Below are 18,673 nucleotides of genomic sequence, written 5' to 3'. Positions count from 1 at the left end.
AATCTACAAGTAGACTAACATAAAAGTGCTTTGAACTGCAAGAGCAAGTACGTGCGACCCCAGTCGTGCATTTTATTTCAAACGATTTCGATATTTTTTTTTAGCTCTTCAAAATAATATTATGTAGAGAACTTTATGCAGCAGATGAAAATGAAAAATTAATATACATATTTAATAAAACAATATTTATTTTTTTGTTTAAGAGACATTGATCCATTTACGAAAAACAAAGACTTTAAATTGAAACAGAACTAAGTTGCAATCTGAAGGAGGATGCTGTCTTAGACCCTGATTATGAAATTGCTTAACTTTAAAAAAAAAAAGTAGGAATATTTCAATTCTTAAACAAAAATAAATTAATGTTATAAACGCTAATAAAACCGGTAAAAATGAATTACCGTTCAAAGATATAACTTATTTTAAATATTGCTTAATTTGTTTATTTTTTGTTTAAATATTGAAAAATTATTTTTTTTTTGAAAAAAAAAAAAAAAAATATCAACTCCTATGTGGGTTTGAGGTCAGTTTTGTATAAAAACATTCAAGGGGAAATAATATCTCGTGATTTTTTGTTGACTATTTTATTGGCTAAAAAAGACTGATATACAAATACATAGGTACATAAAAAAGCATTTTGTACGGTCCAGGAATCGCAGACTGAAGGTAAAACATTCATTTTCGGTAGATATTTACGCTCAAAACTTTAAACGGTTTTTGAAGTTATACTTCTTATGGGAGGGTGAGTATGAAAATTTACTTTTTGACAAGAATGTCAAAGGGATTATGACGCGATCACCCTGGGTAGCAGGGCTGTCGTTTCACCTTTAGAGTAGGCAGTACTTTAGTATTTAAAAATGCAGTACGCCGCAGTACGGCAAACATAAAACACACAACACGTTGCAAGTTACATGTTTCATGTGGCAAGTTGCATGTGGCAAGTTGTATGTGGCAAGTTGCTTGTGGCAAGTTGCATGTGGCAAGTTGTATGTGTCAAGTTGCGTGTGGTAAGTTGCATGTGGCAAGTTGCGTATGGCAAGTTGCATGTGGGAAGTTGCATGTGACAAGTTGCATGTGGTAATTTCCATGTGGCAAGTTGCCAGGGTTGCAAAAAGCTCACATTTCAGCTCAGCTCACAGCTCAGCTCAAATTTGAGCTAGCTCACTTTTGAGCTATATACCATAGCTCAGCTCATTTGAGCTGAGCTGAAAGTGAGCTGAGCTGAAAGTGAGCGCCCCAACTTCCAACGCCAATATCTCGAAATTTTGAAGAAAATGAAAAAAAAAATTTTTGATGCCAAAAGGTAGCGGGGACTCTAACCTACATTTGGGTACAACTCTCATCAATGTAGGTCCACGCGTTCTCAAACCGGGAGAACTTAAAAGTAAAAAAAAAAGTAGGCACGATTCTGAATAAATAGGCATGATGTGGCGGTTTAACATGGAAGGCGATTTTTTAAAAATCTGATAATGTGCAAAGCGTAGGCCCATGACACAAGCTATCATTTGGCATCACTCCCAAAAATTGCTCTCAAGCGGTTTAGCTTCTAGGAGCGTTCAAAGATTCGGGGATTTTTCGAAAAAAAAATTTACCCCAACTTTCAAACGCGATTTTCTCGGAATTTTGAAAAAAGTCGAAAAACCGGATTGTACCGAAATTTTTTTGTATAATAAAAAAAGAAATATTTTAGTAAAAAAATAGACATATATTTACTATTAAAAAAACCAAGAAAAAAGATCATGTGTTAAAATAATTCCATTAATAACTAGAACCAAACATCTTAAGCTATGGTGTTTATAAAAGTTTAAAATATCTTCATATTTCATTATACTTTCCAAATAAAAATCAATGTATCCCCTCACCCATCACAGCTCAGCTCAGCTCACTTTACCTTAGCTCACCCAATAGCTCAGCTCAACTCAAATGAGGTGAATACCTCAAAAGTGAGCTAGCTCAAAATTTGAGCTGAGCTGTGAGCTGAGCTCAGCTAACTTTTGAGCTTTGTAGCAACCCTGCAAGTTCCATATTGCTACTACTAGTGCTGAAGCACACACAATTCTCAAAAAATTACCATATCGTACATTTTATGCGCAATTCATTTACTTTCGTTAAACCGTACGTTCTGAACCGCACAACATGAGTAAATTTCACAGAATAAATTGAAAACTACATGGACGCAAGGATGATGAAAGAATTAATTTATTGTTCACTTGATAAAAATGTAAAAAAAACTAAGTGTGGATTAATTACTTCATAATAGAAATTAAAAATATCAAATGAAATTCATTTACATATACTGAATGAGAAGTATAACTTCAGTCGCGTGTACATGTGTACACACACTCTTTTTTTTTTTTTCTTAATAGACCAGTGCCGATGCCTTCAAAAAAATTAAAAAGTACAAAAAATCATAGTAGGATGAAACCCATTGGAAAAGGAGGGGAATATGATAAGAATGAAATTAAAAATAAATTACGGGCGAGACGAGTTCGGGAAGTGGGTGGGTTGAGTTTTTAATGGTAAAAAATGGTATATCTCGATTTCCGGCAAAACTACAAATCCCATAGAAAAAAGTTGTATGGCAAAGTTCTAGGTAATAAAAAGATCTACAACTTTTGTATCAACAATTTTTTCACATAACCTCAAAATTTATGTGAAAAATTCAAAAAACCGAGTTTTTGGTTTTTTATTTTTATCTTTTTCAAAAACAAAAATTTTTCGACGAAATTTGGTGAAAACTTACCTTATTATGTCCCAAATACACTGTAATTTATTTGATTTAAAATATTAATTTGTTCACCTTATTTTGACTTAATACCAAAAAAACACCCTAATTTTCAATCGAAAATTCACGTGTCAAAATATCAGCTTTTTTCAAAAAGTCGGTGAGCATTTCGTTCGTTAAAATGCCTATTTTCTGATGGTGTAAAAAAAATTTTACATTAGTATACTATAGAACATTTTCTAGTAAAATTCAAAAAATGAAAAAGCTTGAATTCAAAAAAAAAAAATTGTATCATTGCTTACAATTTTGGCCTTTTTATTCCAATTTACACTTTAATTACTCAAAAAACGTAAGATTAATTAATGTTACATGAAATCTTACGTTTTTTGAGTAATTAAAGTGTAAATTGGAATAAAAAGGCCAAAATTGTAAGCAATGATACAATTTTTTTTTTGAATTCAAGCTTTTTCATTTTTTGAATTTTACTAGAAAATGTTCTATAGTATACTAATGTAAAATTTTTTTTACACCATCAGAAAATAGGCATTTTAACGAACGAAATGCTCACCGACTTTTTGAAAAAAGCTGATATTTTGACACGTGAATTTTCGATTGAAAATTAGGGTGTTTTTTTGGTATTAAGTCAAAATAAGGTGAACAAATTAATATTTTAAATCAAATAAATTACAGTGTATTTGGGACATAATAAGGTAAGTTTCACCAAATTTCGTCGAAAAATTTTTGTTTTTGAAAAAAATAAAAATTAAAAACCAAAAACTCGGTTTTTTGAATTTTTCACATAAATTTTGAGGTTATGTGAAAAAATTGTTGACACAAAAGTTGTAGATCTTTTTATTACCTAGAACTTTGCAATACAACTTTTTTCTATAGGATTTGTAGTTTTGCCGGAAATCGAGATATACCATTTTTTACCATTAAAAACTCAACCCACCCACTTCCCGAACTCGGCTCGCCCGTAATTTATTTTTCCTTTAATTTTCATCATATTCACCTCCTTTTCCAATGGGTTTCATTCTACTATGATTTTTTTTGGTTTCAAAAATTATCGACCCTGGTCTATAAAACCATTTTCTTTTATCAAGCAACATTTTTTAACCGATCGTGCTAAATTTGAAATGTAACATAGCAAAACAATTCTGTACGATATATTAAAATTTAATGATTTTCTGGCCCATTTTCCATCTGTTTTTTTAATACCATTCCTTTAAAATTTAATAGTACTTCACTCATTTAGGATGTCTATTTTAAGGAGAATTTAAGTTTTTTGTTCTTGAAACAAAATTGCGACCTATAACCGGACGCCAGTGAAGAAATAAATAACAAAAGAAGTTTGCGATCACACAAAACTAAACCATTGTGTTGGCATACTACCAAATTAAGCTAAAATAAAAAACCATAGAAAGAAATGTTTTACATTTCTATTAATGACACTGAATTTCGTGATTACAAGGTTTCATTACCCCCTAAGAGGTTTTAATGAGAAAATTACTATAAGCTTTTCGGTTTTCAATGAGCACAGAAACAAATTTTAAAAATAAATTTGGTATGCCGTTTTGTAGAAACTTTTAATCAACACGTAAAACTAAACAATTTTTTAATTTTAATTTTATTTTTTTTTTCAAAATTTTGTTTTTGATTTATATTTAGACAATATAAATGTTTTTTTTTTCGTAAAAAAATCCTTAAAATTGAAAGATAATTTGAAATTTAAAAAACGGTTCCATGGGAGGTACCGCATAATAAGAATGATTTTGGTCTAAAAAAATTAATTCCAAAAACCCCTCTGTACAAGATCCAAAAACTGCTACACAGGGGCGGACTGGCCCACCGGGCATTCTGGATTTTTCCCGGTAGGCCCTCGGGCAAGAAAACATTTCTTAGAAGCACTTGAAATTCAATTTTTAAATTCACTCACGTCATGCTTCAAGTCGGTTTCTGGCCTTTTTAGTCAGTATAAATCTATTGTGCCCCTTATGGATCTTTCGAGACCAATAGAATTATGTTTGTGAGCCCCCTATGTATGTTTCGAGGCCCACAGAATTATGTTTGCGGCATTTAAGTCAACGTAGGCCTCCTATGGATCTTAATGGGCCTACCGAATTCTGTTTGTGCAACCCCTATGAATTTTCAAAGGGCCCCATATGGATATTTCGAGGCCCACTGAATCATGTTTATGGCGTTTAAGTCAATGAAGGCCTCCTATGGATCTTTAGGGGCCTACCGAATTCTGTTTGTGGGTCCCCTATGGATTTTCAGGGGGCCCCATATGGATCTTTCGAGGCCCACAGAATTATCTTTGTGGCCATTAAGTCAATGAAGGTCTCCTATGGATCTTTAGGGGCCTACCGAATTCTGTTTGTGGGCCCCCTATGGATTTTCAGGGGGCCCCATATGGATCTTTCGAGGCCCACAGAGCACAGAATCATGTTTATGGCGTTTAAGTCAATGAAGGCCTCCTATGGATCTTTAGGGGCCTACCGAATTCTGTTTGTGGGCCCCCTATGGATTTTCAGGGGGCCCCATATGGATCTTTCGAAGCCCACAGAATCATGTTTATGGCGTTTAAGTCAATGAAGGCCTCCTATGGATCTTAAGGGGCCTACCGAATTCTGTTTGTGGGCCCCCTATGGATTTCCAGGGGGCCCCATATGGATCTTTCGAAGCCCACAGAATCATGTTTATGGCGTTTAAGTCAATGAAGGCCTCCTATGGATCTTTAGGGGCCTACCGAATTCTGTTTGTGGGCCCCCTATGGATTTTCAGGGGGCCCCATATGGATCTTTCGAAGCCCACAGAATAATGTTTATGGCGTTTAAGTCAATGAAGGCCTCCTATGGATCTTTAGGGGCCTACAGAATTCTGTTTGTGGGTCCCCTATGGATTTTCAGGGGGCCCCATATGGATCTTTCGAGGCCCACAGAATTATCTTTGTGGCCATTAAGTCAATGAAGGCCTCCTATGGATCTTTAGAGGCCTACCTAATTCTGTTTGTGGGCCCCCTATGGATTTTCAGGGGGCCCCATATGGATCTTTCGAGGCCCACAGAATCATGTTTATGGCGTTTAATTCAATGAAGGCCTCCTATGGATCTTTAGGGGCCTACCGAATTCTGTTTGTGGGCCCCCTATGGATTTTCAGGGGACCCCATATGGATCTTTCGAAGCCCACAGAATCATGTTTATGGCGTTTAAGTCAATGTAGGCCTCCTATGGATCTTTAGGGGCCTACCGAATTCTGTTTGTGGGCCCCCTATGGATTTTCAGGAGGCCCCATATGGATCTTTCGAAGCCCACAGAATCATGGCGTTTAAGTCAATGAAGGCCTCCTATGGATCTTTAGGTTCCTACCGAATTCTGTTTGTGGGCCCCCTATGGATTTTCAGGGGGCCCCATATGGATCTTTCGAAGCCCACAGAATCATGTTTATGGCGTTTAAGTCAATGAAGGCCTCCTATGGATCTTTAGGGGCCTACCGAATTCTGTTTGTGGGCCCCCTATGGATTTTCAGGGGGCCCCATATGGATCTTTCGAGGCCCACAGAATTATCTTTATGGCCTTTAAGTCAATGAAGGCCTCCTATGGATCTTTGGAGGCCTACCGAATTCTGTTTGGGGGCCCTATATGAATCTTTCGAGGCAAAAAACAACAAAAACTTTATCTGTATAGATTTTTGAAAAATCCAGATAATTATCCAGATTTTACTTTCTCTCGATAAAAACAGTGGTGCCAAGATACTTTATTTGTTGTGTTAAGCCTGAACTACATCAAAACACAAAGTCAAAAAAGTACAAAAAAGTAAACACGATGTTTTTTCTTCTTCCCCCTAGTAGCTTGTTTGTATATCTCTCTTTCATTTTAAAAAAGTATTCGGTTCAAAAAGCTTGAACAAGACCAAGCTTTCGATTTTCACAATGTTTTAAAAACAAATACACTGAAACAATATTTTATATCCTTTCCGTAAGGTAGCTCTTCGATCACATAGTTCCTGTCATTTTCCAAAAAAAAAGCTCTTTTGGCAAACAATTGAAATTTCAAATACATTCGATTCCCTATAAGTCATACTGTATCACTAACGATTCTCGAGCTACTTGTATTGTTTCAACCGTCCTTTGCTTCAACAGTACCTAATCTCCCCTAATTAGAGATTTAGGTGACAAAATATGAAATAAAAGTAACAAATTGAGTTTTTAAAAAATATTGAACTCTTAATTGATTTGTAATCCAGTTAAATAAGTGTTTAACCTCGGAATGAATGTTAGTATGTGTATATACTACCATAGCCTATTTGTGCTAATTTTGAAAATCTCCATTTCGCGATTTGACCTTGAAATCGCGACAAGCGGACATGAGATTTTTCTAGACTTTTGAGATATGTTATAAAATGGCAAAAGGAAGATATTGAGCAAAAAAAATTTCAACTAACATTCATTCCGAGATTTACCCCTTTTTTCTCCTTATTTTACTGTATTATTGCAGCAAAAAATATTTTGATTTATTAATTATTTCTTATTATTAAGAAATGTTTTAGTGAAAGAATTGTAAAAAACAAAAATCTATTATGAGCGGAGGGAGCAAAATACAGTTGCAAAGTCGGGACTTTTCGAAATTTCGCAAAAACTGCATTAAATCGAAAACCGTAAGAATTTGAGATGAACAAGTTACCAAATTCTGAGAGTCCTAAAGTTAGCCTATCTGCCTATCAGAGTTGTAAAAGATTGCAATCTTTTTTGAATGCAATCTTTAATGACTTCAATCAAAAGATTGCATTCATTGACTTACATTTGAGACTTAGACTTCAAATTTTGCAATCACCAATCATTTTCCATGAAATGATTGCAATCTTTTTTTTTCTCAATCAATTGACTGCATTCAAATGATTGCAGTCTTTTGGGACTGCATGCAGTATTTGCATTCTTTTTGCAATCTTTCCATTCCTTGGCAGTCTTTGCATTCCTTGGCAGTCTTTTGCATTCATTTGCATTCCTTGGCAGTCTTTTGCATTCATTTGCATTCTTTTGCAGTCTTTTGCATTCTTTTTTAATTCTTTTGAATTCTTTTGCATTCTTTTGCATTCTTTTGAATTCTTTTGCATTCTTTTGCATTCTTTTGCATTCTTTTGCATTCTTTTGCATTCTTTTTGCATTCTTTTGCCACACCCACACCAAACGTATGGATTTCACAAAAATTTTAACATTTTTTTAGTTCAAGGATGAACTATAGTATCATTGTCTGTCCAGGAGTAATAGTACAGTCAAATACAGTGAAAAAGGGGTATGCCTCGGAATGAATTCTAATAATAATATTTTTTTTGCTTAATATCTTCGTTTTGGCATTCTATAACTTACCTCAAAAATCTCATGTTCGGAGGTCGTGATTTTTAAGGCCAAACCACAAAATTAAGATTTTGGAAATAAGCAATAATAGACAATGGTATTATTCAATGATGAAAAAAAAACTAAAATCCAGGAAATCTGACGTCTCTAAAAAAAAGTTTTAACTCTTTTTCATCTTTCAACCTATATTATTAAAACACTTGCAAACTTACTACCAAAAAACCTTTAAAAATTATGGTAGAGTAACCAAATTTTGCATGAAGGCTTTTATATCCATTAATCATTAACAATCATAACAAAAACATATCTCTGAAATCATGTATCATATGTTTATATAATACCATTGTGGTTTGGCCTTAAAAATCACGACCTCCGAACATGAGATTTTTGAGGTAAGTTATAGAATGCCAAAACGAAGATATTAAGCAAAAAAAATATTATTATTAGAATTCATTCCGAGGCATACCCCTTTTTCACTGTATTTGACTGTACTATTACTCCTGGACAGACAATGATACTATAGTTGAACTTAATTCTTAAAACTATCAAATTCATCCTTGAACTAAAAAAATGTTAAAATTTTTGTGAAATCCATACGTTTGGTGTGGGTGTGGCAAAAGAATGCAAAAAGAATGCAAAAGAATGCAAAAGAATTCAAAAGAATGCAAAAGAATGCAAAAGAATTCAAAAGAATGCAAAAGAATGCAAAAGAATTCAAAAGAATGCAAAAAGAATGCAAAAGAATGCAAAAGAATTCAAAAGAATTCAAAAGAATGCAAATGAATGCAAAAGACTGCAAATGAATGCAAAGACTGCCAAGGAATGCAAATGAATGCAAAAGACTGCCAAGGAATGCAAAGACTGCCAAGGAATGGAAAGATTGCAAAAAGAATGCAAAGACTGCATGCAGTCCCAAAAGACTGCAATCATTTGAATGCAGTCAATTGATTGGGGAAAAAAAAAGATTGCAATCATTTCATGGAAAATGATTGGTGATTGCAAAATTTGAAGTCTAAGTCTCAAGTGTAAGTCAATGAATGCAATCTTTTGTTGGAATTGTGTAACTGAATGGCAATGACTGCATTCACAAAAGATTGCATTCTTTTACAAGCCTGCTGCCTATCAGCATATTTCGTTTGATCCATTACTTTTGGGACACGCTGTGTATACAAAATATTTAACAAATTTTTAGCAAACACGAGTTGTGGTATAATTACGGTGACCATATTTCTGGGAGCAAAACCCGGGACAAGAAACATTATAAAATCGTAATAGAATGCATAGATAAAATTGCTTAGAATATCAAAGCTTTTTATGTACCTGATAACTCACAAAAATATTTTTAATTTAATTTTATAAGAATTTTAATATCAATTTAAAAAATGATATAAAATTTAATTAATTTGTCGAAGTACCTAATTTACCGGTTCAGTAAAAGATACTGTTAGTAACTGTTAAAAATATTATTTTTTTTTTTGTAACATGTAATTAAAAGTTTTGAAATTTTAAAGGGTTCATTATTCAAAAAACTTTTTCTTGTGAAGCTTTAACATGACAAACAAAAGCACTGGATAAATTCACGAAAACTTTTAAAAATAAATGCTTTTATTTGAAAAAATAAATGATTTTTAGCATTTACATTTTCCAAACTTGGTCAATTAATTAAAAGTAGGTACAATTAATAAAAAGGATTATCACCGACTAACTTTTATAAGTCGGTTAATGTGGTTGCAGTCCTTGTAAAATGCCACATGTTCCGAAAAAATAGATAAAACGTCCTTAACAAATATTCCTGACAGACCAACCCCTTATATTTTAGAAAAAGAAGGTGCAATAAAGACGAGATCGTTAATAAAACATCAAGCTCTTCAAATGTCTCTGTTAAAAAATATTTCTAATGTTTTTTATTTATATTAAGAACATACATACATTTTGAAAAAAAAAAAATTGTTTCTAATTATTTTTCGACCACTGTATATAAAACAACAATTCCTGCATATCAACTTTTATTTTAAAATATTTCAAGTAAGCAAATAATTATGTAAGTATTTTGTGGCCCTTTTCCTAAAAGTCCCGGAAGGCCCTTTGACTCCCAGTCCGCCCCTGCTGCTACATACCAAGTTTGAAGTAGATCGGTCCATCCGTTTAGGCTGAATAATCATGGAAAATTGTTATCTCAACTTTTTTTTTCAAGAATGCATAACTTGATATACCTATATAAGTACCTATATCGCAAGTAAATTTTTTGGTATCGATAATAAATTAATAATCTTACGATAGGTGTTCGATTAACTTTTTTTCATAAATTATTATTTAATTGGTCGCATTTTTTTTTTTTAACATACTGCTTCTATTTAAAATTCTCGTCGAAAGTCATCCCAACCTCATATTAGATATCGACGAACGGTTAAACTTCATAACCTCGTAAGTCGTTTTTGACATTTTTTTAAATCGAAAAAAAGCTGTTAAAACAATTTTTAAAAAATGAAACAAATAAAAAAATAGTTGATTTGAGTTTAAAAAAAAAAACAATTTTTTTATTTCTTTCATTTTTAAAAAAATTGTTTTAAGAGGTTTTTTTTCGATTTCGAAAAAAAGTCAAAAACGACTTACGAGGTTATGAAGTTTAACCGTCGATATGTAGATAGATAGATAGATAGATAATTCGATTTATTGGTTCATATAAATTTACAGTTAACAAATTAATATAATACAAATCTTGCTAGACATCAATTATAATATTTACTCATTTTGTTTAAAATGACACTTACCGATTTTGAGATACTTCCTTTTGTTTATAAAATTTCAGGAATTTGCAAAAATTAACATTTCGGCTAGATTTCTCATGCCCAAAAACATATTAAAACACTCCCATATTGCGTTGATTTTAAAACCTATAATCAAAGGGGGTATAAAGTTTAAGCTGAGTAGAGGTATAGTTTTTTCAAATTAAAAAATCGAAAAATATTGGTCATATAGAAAAATTTATTAAAATAAAAGTTATATAAAATAAAATTTTCTACAAGTTTTACATACATAATTTTTGTCAAAAATCAAAAATGGCTGAGTTATTCACTAAAACGTCTTTTACCTTTAATCCAAGATGGCGGCTTTGGCTCAAGGTCGATTTTTCCGAAAAACTGGGATCACTGAGAGCTTAGTGATCCCCTCTACCGTCCTATGAAAAAAAAATTGCACGATCTAATTTTTTCCATTTCAGCTTAATTAAGACCTAATGTCTTTTAAATACATATTGCATGAATCTCACAGTTACATTACGTGTTTAACTCGGAAAATTGGTTCTCTGGTTAACCAGTCTCTATAAGAATTTTAAAGAGTCCTTCAGATAGGACTTGTCTATATTTGGTTTGAGACCTTTGTGTTTCGTGTCATACTTTGTCTAATAAATAATACAAAATAATTTCATAAAAGAGCAAAGTATGACGGAATTATTATTGTTGCATTAGGTATGAACAAATGAATTATATCACTTTTAGGTAATACCTATTTCAAATTGAATTGTATAAGTGTATATTACAATCAAAATACCATTACCGTCCAAAAAGAATTTTGGGTATAAGCAAAAGATTCAAATCTTAATGCGTGTCATACATATTCACTTTCGGAGACCTAAGTTTTTTTTTGGTTTTGACTAACTTAATTTTCTTTTAAAGTGTTTTGGTTAGAAATAAAAAATGAAAAAAAAAAAAAAACTAAGGTCAATTCTTAGAGCCATAACATGTTTTACCTCGCTACTTAAACGTTAATGTTCTTCTTTTCCCTAAGCATTTAACTGTAGAATGATATTAATTAAAATTATTAAGGTTAGTGTTTCACTTTCTAGTTCGTTTTCCCCAAGAATAAATATTTATTTGCATTCTCTGATTAACACTAATTGTCAATGTGAAAAATTAAAAAAAAGTCATGTTTGTACATTTTCTCATCTAAAATACAAATTATTTTTTTATTTGTTCTTTGATAAATTGGTGCGGCACGCAAATATGTTGTTTTTCGTGTCACATATTTATGAAACATTAACTAGATCAATATTGAATTTAGTTTAAAGAGAAATTTACAGATGCATAATTTTGTCATTTTACATAAATTTGAATGCTCACTTTAATTACTTTTATCAACTTGTAAAAAATCAACAATATTAGATAGTGTTTGAGTATTCGTAGAAAGTACTTAAGACTTTCAAACTTTTGACTTGGATGCACATCACGAAGGTAAAAATATTTATGTACCAGGTACATTGTACCCATAGTTTAATAACCCGAATGAAACTACCCGAGTCGAACTTTATGTACGAATTTAGTACTCAAAGTAATTAATATAATCTATTTAAGTACTTTTCGTTTTAAAACAGACCTAAATATGAACTTTGTACACTTAGTAAACTCAGTAACTCCTAAAAAACCTTCACGGCGGATAATTATCGACTTTTAAAACTGAAAACACTTGTTTAGTCCTAAATAATCTATTTGTGTCCAGAATTTTTAGACCTTACTATGCACTTGTAAATCTCTTTAAGCTTGGTAGACACTATTAACACTATTTAAGCTAGGTTGAGACTCTTAAAACTCAAACATTTTGTAAGTGCTAAATGTTCTTCAGGTGTCTAGAATATTAACCCCTAAATATGTACTCTTTTATCTAGGTTGAGACTATCAAAACTCCAATTTCTAGTTAGGTCCTAAAAGTACAAGTTCAGACAGGAAACCATCTTGGTCATTGTCTCGTGCACTTGTCACTTTAAAAAGGGCATTCGAAGTGGGTCATTTGGCAAGTGCGGGTCGGTGCCGCGTGTTGACCAATTTCAATCTCGGTCTTAGTTGCAAATTTTATTTACAAGAAAAAATTTTTCGTGCGTTATTTTTTTTTTTTTTTTATATATAAAAGAAAGAGATAAAGTGTTGATGATTGCGGCACTCGGTCAAAATGGCGAGTTGGTGCTTACAATAGTATCATTTCGGCAATATTAAAATCACTTGTTAGGTATTCTTTATTTTTCAAAAAGTAAATTTAGTGTTCAAAATTATTCGTGTCGCGTGTTCTTTTTAATTTCTCTGTACAGGACAATTATTAGTTTCGTACGAAACACGTGTTAAAAAAATTCGAGATTTTAAACAAAACTAAAAATACGATGACAACATTAAAATCACATATCATTACGAATTAAATCTAAATTTGCACTTCAACGGTCCACGTTTAGTAAAATTTCAGCATAATTCATAATAATGCATTGTAAATTACTCATTTTATTTAACCTGAAAATATATTATGAATGAATTAGAATTTGTAGAACCATGTTAGAATATTTAGACCCTGATGAGATCAAAAAGACCTATAGAAGTCTTAAAATGTAGAACTAATAGGACTTAATGAGTTTATGTAGAATATTTAGGTTCTATAAAGTGTTTAATAATAATATTTTAGCTCCTAAATAACTACCCAAAATGGGATTTTTTCCGATAACCGACTATTTGAGGTCTTAAGTAGAGGTTATTTTCTTTAGAAGTTAAGTGATATTTATGGTCTATTTAATCTTAATAGAGAATGTTTCGGATTAAAATATGTTTTAAATAGTACCAAATGTTCGACTCGGGTAAAATTTTTAGAAGAAACCTGAATTAATTAAAAACTAAAAATAATGTCTATTTCGGTTTTTGGTTGTTTTGTTATTAATTTATTATTTAAAATGCAGTTAGAAAAATATTTAAAATGTCCTCCTTCATTTTGCACGTTTTTTTTTTGGATTTAAGTGCGAATATTATTTTTATTGATGGAGGTTTTGAAAAATGATTTACCAGATTTAATACAGGATATTGCAAGTTGCAACGTTAAAATGACTATTTGACTGCCACAAATGATTTTTTGCGACTATTAAAAGTCTATAGAATAGACCCTTTTCAATAAAAAAGTTCGTTCAAGAGCATGAGTCATTGCCATAAAAGAATGCTTAAGTCAAAAATGCTAGTAGATTCATTGGTCCATTTCGAGCAAATGGCAATACTGGTCGGTTTTATTATTTTTTTTAAATTTAACTCGAATACTGAGCCTTACATAAAAATGCTTCAAAGACAAAGTACAGCTATCATGTCTTCTTTCAACATAGGCATCTGCTATTCAACACTTGTATCGAGTATACTATCAAGTTCAAATCAATAATAAAGTAATATCTTGAACTTGACGGGTATTGTTTTAATAAATATGTAAACTGTTATAAAAAAAACCGTCAAATAACGTTTATTACAGGTTTTATAAAAACTGTAGGTAAACGGTTATTAAACAGCCGTCAAATAACATTTATCATAGGTTTTAAAAAAACCTGTACAACGGTTATTACAGGTTTTATACAAAATTGTAGGAAAACGTTTAAAAAAAAACTGTCAAATAACGTTGATTACAGGTTTTATAAAAACCTGGTAATAAAAAAAAACAATTAAATAACTTTGAATACAGGTTTTATAAGTACCTATTATATTAAAGGTTTTATAAAAACCTGTAATAACGTTTATTACAGGTTTTATAAAAGCAGTAGGTAAACGGTAATATAGCCATGAATGGTTTGTTTCAGGTTGTTCTTTAACTTAAAATAAACAGTTATTTAATAACTATAACTTTTTTAATTGAATTATTATATTCAATATAAAAATAATTTTCATTATTTTTTCACTTTGTTTGTTATTTTTAATAACCGTCAAAACTAGGTTTTTAAAAACCCAGTATTTGGTGAAAAAAGTGGGTTTTTAAAAACCCTACTTCGACGAAGTTACAAAGTAACTGACCATTTTCGGTTATGGAGAAGTGTCTGGAATGGCTCTAAGAAGGGTTTTAAACGAGTAAAGAAACTTATCGGTTATTTAACCCAAGTAAATATCCAGTTCATTTATCGCTTTTTAACCACAAATTGCTATTTTAGTCTGGTCAAGATAGACTGCCGGAAAGCTAGGGTTGAGAGCTAGGGTCTACCATTACAAACAAAGTGTTAAAAGTCCCTTTCGATCCTATGTGTGCAACAAAAGTTATTCGGGGTCAAAGGTCAAAATTTTAGGTTTTTTGGATTTTTTTTACGAAAACAGTAAGTTGTATCAAAAAAAACCTGAGCCAAAAACCTGAGATTTTTCTCTGATAGTTACCATTCGTGAGATACCTATCGCGATTCTAAGAATCACATTATACAAGATATGCAGTGTATGTGAATTTGTATATTTATAGAGAGTTGTTGGTTTGGATTGATAGTTGAAATAGGGTTGGAACTTAGTTGAAATATTATCAGGATTGATAAAATGAAAATAAGGAGTTAATTAAAAACTTATTTGTACTTATATTAATTTTTTTAAAACTTACTTTAAACTAAGGATTAATAATGGGTTAATTTAAAACCAATAAACAACTTTCATGACAAAAGTGGGTAATGGGTAATATAAAATCTCATTTGAATCTAAGATGTAATTTGGTTTAGAGTTATTTAAATACTTTTCTGAAATTTTCGAAGAAACTTAGTTATTTAAATACCAACTTTCAACTTAAGTTATAATTTAACCAATAAAAATGCGTTGAAAAACTACCAAAATGTAACCTGGGTTCAATAAAAGTAAATAAGTAGGTACCCAAAATTTTTCTTTAGTTTAAAAATGGAATTTTTGAAACCAATTTATGAGATGGCTAAAAAGTTTATTTTAAGTATAATTTTAACCCAGAATTAATCTCCGAAAATACTGTTTTTTTTTATAACTTAAAATTAACCAGAGAATTGTAATAACCCGATTATATCCGCTTTATGAAAATGGTTTTTTGCAGTTATTTTATAACCTTGGTTATTTTGCAAACAGGGTTAGAAATTGATAAATTTTTTAAATTTATCCGCGGGTAAATATTTAACTCAATTCACACATGACCTAAATCAACAGCAAAAACCAAAATTTCAAACAAAAATTTTTATTTTTTTGTAAGGAAGTTTAATACTTATAAGTCTTACCTGAATTGTTTTTTGAATGATGGTTTCAGAATTAAATGAGAAAAAACATTTTTTTTTTCAAAAGATCCTTTAGTTGAAATCTCCAAACAAAAAGACATCTTATTGCAGAAAAAAATCATAAGTTCAGAATAAAACAACATTTTATTTGTTTATATTATTATAAATGTGAGATCCAAATGTACATCAACATAATATTGCTTTTATTTATTCTTTGCTTTAACATAAATAGTTTATTTTTCACACGCTATTACAAAACTTAAACTCATTTTTCATTGTCTAAATTGTTTATTTTTTATTTACGTACATATTAAAATTTAACTTAAAAAAAATAAATATATAACAATGATAAAAATTTTAAAATATTTTTAAGATTAGTTAAAATATCACTCTGCAGACTAGATGTCAAATTAGATGCCAGGGATAAAAGTGTAAGAGTCAAGTTATTAAGTTTTATGTAAAATAATTGGAGTAGCCTCATTAATAAAATTCGTATCGATTGAAAATACGAAGAGTGATATTTGTTATCAAATATCTTTATAAAATCTGAATATCAATGCTGGAGTACCCAAAACATTTTAATTTAATTTTCATAATTAAATCAATCATCAATCATTCACAACCGTACCCACGTAGATAAGAATCAGTAAACTTGTAAGTATAGACCAGGGTTGTAAAAATATTGACTGAAAAAAAAAAATGCATTTGAAATAAAAAAAATATTTATTGCAACCAAAACAAATTTTATTAAAAAAAAATTATTAATTGCAACTGCCTTAACCAAATTTTTTTTATCGCAACTGAAAAATATTTGCATTTAAAAAAAAATTTTATTGCAACAAAAAATATTTTGTACTAAAAAAAAAATAAGTTATTGCAACTGAAAAACATTTGCATTGAAAGTAAAATTTTTATTGCAAGTACAAATATTTTGCATTTAAAAAAGATTTATTGCAAATAAAAAATTTTCTGCATTGAAAAAAAAAAGTCAATACAAAAAGTGTGTATTATTTTTAAGTTCGTCGAATTTCTTACAATTTTGACTTTTTGATCATACATTAGCTATGTCAACTATAGCATTGAACCTAATGTATGGTTGGTCAGATAGTCAAAATTGTAAGAAATTCGACGAATATTTAAATAAAAAAACATTTAATGCACACATTTTGCATTGAATTCTTTTTTCAATGCAGAAATGTTGTTATTTGCAATAAAAATTTTATTTTCAATGCAAATATTTTTGAGTGGCAATAACATTTTTTTTTATGAAAAATATTTTTAGCTTTAGTAAAAATTTTTTTTTTTGCAAATATTTTTCAGTTGCAATAAATTATTTTTTTTTAATGCAAATTTATTTCAGTTGTACCTAATAAATATTTATTTTTTCAATGCAATTTTTTTTGCGACAATTATTTTTTTTAAATTGTAATGGAAAACATCAATAAAAAAATGATTTTTTAAAAACCCTGGTATAGACCCAAAAGTAACACAAAAAAATTAATTTTGGTTGACACTTCTTATTTTATTCTTTATCTTGTTTTTGATTTTTATTGGTATGTAATTTATAGCTTTTATTTTCAAATATTCTTTACTAGGTATCCTTTCTTAATTTTTTCTATTGGTTTTTTATCTTCTTAATATGAACTTAAAACCTTCTTAAAGAAGAATGTCAATGTCATCAGAAGCAATTTTAAAACGTTTAACTCCAGCAGTATGCAACTCTGTGCTACATGTGACAATTCATAATTTTGTTAATAGAGCTAGCAGAGGACATCTATCAAGAACATCAATTAAACAAAACAAAAAATAAATAAATAATAAAGCTGATTTCTTAAATCTAAAGATTTGTCACAACTCAAATTCATTTCTTCTATGTATAATTGTAGTTATTACATAATATGTATCTATTGATATAATTTTTTTTAAATTTTATTTTCATTCACTATTGACTTTGTTTTGCATTTTTTTTTAAATCTACAGCTAATATCAAATTAAAAATACGCTACGAAATTTCGATCATTATTATCGTTCATTTTGAAGACTTTGTCCCATGTCAACTGCAAATCAATTTTTTGATAATTTTCCAAAACATTTCTTTCATAAAAGTTGATTCTAAAATGATGGATTTTTTGCAATAAAAAATACTGTAGCAGTAGTACAAACTGTCAGATTAAATTTCAATTACTCATAATAAGAAAAGCTAATTTTTTCAAATTTGGAGAATCGTATTTTTGATATTGTTGCGTTTAGAATGTTGTATAGGTTTTAAAAGTTTTTGTAATTTTTTTGTACATCAATCAGCTTAAAATTGTACTGGAACTATGAAAAAAGATTGCTGCAGATTCAAATTTCTGTGTCTCAAACCTTTTTTCGGTCTTTCTAATTTTGAGAGTACCCATTTTGTTAAACCTACTGCTGCAGTAACATTATTGCATTCAAGCTTTCAAGCGGTAGTAAAATAACTTTATATTACGTCACATTTTCTGCCATAACATTTAAAAGTGAAAAGTGTACTCAAAATTAATTAAAAAAAAATATTATATCGAAAATTTGTTGGAGCTTAATCCAATACTTAAATAAATAGCATTGATTGATATTTTTTTTCATTTTTTTAAGT

The sequence above is a fragment of the Episyrphus balteatus genome, chromosome 1 (genome assembly GCF_945859705.1).
Source record: "Episyrphus balteatus chromosome 1, idEpiBalt1.1, whole genome shotgun sequence".
Lineage (NCBI taxonomy): Eukaryota > Metazoa > Arthropoda > Insecta > Diptera > Syrphidae > Episyrphus > Episyrphus balteatus.
Note: the sequence above shows the minus strand (reverse complement) of the source record.